Source organism: Austrofundulus limnaeus, unplaced genomic scaffold, assembly GCF_001266775.1.
Source record: "Austrofundulus limnaeus strain Quisiro unplaced genomic scaffold, Austrofundulus_limnaeus-1.0 Scaffold408, whole genome shotgun sequence".
NCBI classification, from domain to species: domain Eukaryota; kingdom Metazoa; phylum Chordata; class Actinopteri; order Cyprinodontiformes; family Rivulidae; genus Austrofundulus; species Austrofundulus limnaeus.
In genome coordinates, this window is record NW_013952810.1 from 300,282 (window position 1) to 302,427 (window position 2,146).

The 2,146-nt window shown below is 41.7% G+C and overlaps 1 protein-coding gene across 4 annotated transcripts in view; it reads left to right on the plus strand.

Moving 5' to 3' along the window:
* Positions 1 to 2,146, plus strand: part of micu3b (mitochondrial calcium uptake family, member 3b) — a 40,008-nt gene that overhangs the window by 19,191 nt on the left and 18,671 nt on the right. The window lies entirely within an intron of this gene.

The window sequence follows — 2,146 nt, forward strand, 5'->3', positions numbered from 1 at the left end:
GTGTGTGTGTGTGTGTGTGTGTGTGTGTGTGTGTGTGTGTGTGTGTGTGTGTGTGTGTGTGTGTTTGTTTTCTTCATCACGGGAACCATTTTTCAGAAAAAGGCAGCCTCATGGGGACCAATGTCGGTCCCCACAGGTACGGATGCTAATTTTGAGTGGGAAGTTAGGTTTAGGACTAAGGTGTGAATTGAGTTTAGGTTAGTTCCAGGGTCAATTACCTGTGCGATTAATTTTAGGGTAAATGGTCAGGGTTAGGATATAAAATAGCAGAAAATGAATGGAAGTCAATCCACAGTCCCCACGGGGATATAAAAACAAACCTGTGTGTGTGCTGGAGGTATGGTGCAGAAGATTTATGTACTCACCTTCTGACAATGTTAAGCAAGAGATTCCACTTCAAAATCCTCTCAGAAAACTGACATTTTTCTCTCTCTTTTTTTCCCTTTCGCTCAGACCCACATGTTTTATTTTTACAGTTTCTTGAGGAGTGGTATTTGGGATCAGGTTACCTTTTCAGATGGGTTTGACCATGAAGATGCCAGTCAGGCAGGAGAAGCAGCAGCTCAGATCTGAAAGCTTAAAGCTAACAGAAGGACGGGCCTGTTTTGTTTGAAGATTTTGCCTTTTGGTGCATCACTTTTGTTTTAATTCCCTCTGGTTTACTGTAGGCATCTTTCCAAAGTTCAAAAGTCATCTTTTTCTTTTTTTTAAGAACACATATAGTGACAGACATGCCTTCTGTGCTGCGGTTGGGTTTTCCCCCAGCATGTTCTAATTACAAATGTTTCAGGATCTTTTCAAGAGATGCAGCACGGGGCAGCGAGGAGTTGTTCCATAATTAGCTGCGGGATTGAGCCTGTAAATCTTCCTCTTTGGTGAAAAGCAATGAAGTGCAGGCAAAGGGCTGTTTAATCAGCTGTCTTATGTTGTGCCTCGGGCTTCAGAGACGAAAATTCTAATAAGATACATAAATATGAAATTAACTGAGCAAGAAATTGTAAACAGCAGCTGGCAGCTTTGGATCTTCAGAAGCTGAAGGAAAGATGAAAACAAAAACATCAGGGTTTGATTCACAACTAGGTGTTAAAATCTGTCTTTTCACTCAAAAAACAGATATCGTGTGATGCAATTTACAAATGAGGACAACAGTTATTACAACCAAGTTGTTTTCGACAGCTGCATTCCTAAGTGACGGTGAAAAGAAAGGGAGTAAACTGTAATAATTGTAATGATAAGTTAATGTCACATGACTTCATTGAGAATAATAGTGGTTTCTTGCGTCCTGGCAGCGTGAAGCAGCATGCGTGACAAACAAAAAGCCAAAAACCGTCCAAGAAATCAAACGTAAATATAACCTTTTTCACAACAACACAGCAAATGGTAAGTGTTTAATAACCTGCATTTACTCTGCAGCCTAGCATCAAACAATGACAAACTGGATTCTGTAACATGAAGCCTTGTTCAGGTTTGGTGCTTTGCATGCTTTAGACGCGTGTTAACCAAGTTCATGTTCAGCCAAGAGGCTGCATGCACGGCTGCAGAACAGACTCGTGCTGGAGTTACAGTGGTGTCAGCCCCACGCTGCTACTGCGTCTCTGTTAGCTCACCTCTCTGCCTCTCTGTCCTTCCAAACGTGTTTATATCTGTGTTTCTGCTGGCATTTGTCTCATTCCTCTGCCTGTCACTTTATCTCTGTTCAGACCTGGCACTAACATTCATCTGGAGTGATTGGATTGCATCTGGTTAGAGCTAAACACAGGTCAGAATAGCCTCAATGTGCATGGAAGACACTCAGATCACATCTGGAGGTGGTCTGGATCTTTTTATATACATACGTGGGGTAGTCTGAACATAATCCATCTGCAACCAAATACTGACTTGATATGAATCCGCACAAGCAGCAGAGTTATTACCTGGATGTCTCTCATTTAAAAGGAAAATATAAGTCCTAATGAGTTGACTGAATGAGTTTCTGATTTGAAAGAAATGAGATGCATCTTAATACCAGTTACTGTATACCTAGAGCTTGTCCACATGGAAAAACAGTTTCCATCCATCCATCCATCCATCCATCCATCCATCCATCCATCCATCCATCCATCCATCCATCCATCCATCCATCCATCCATCCATCCATCCATCCATC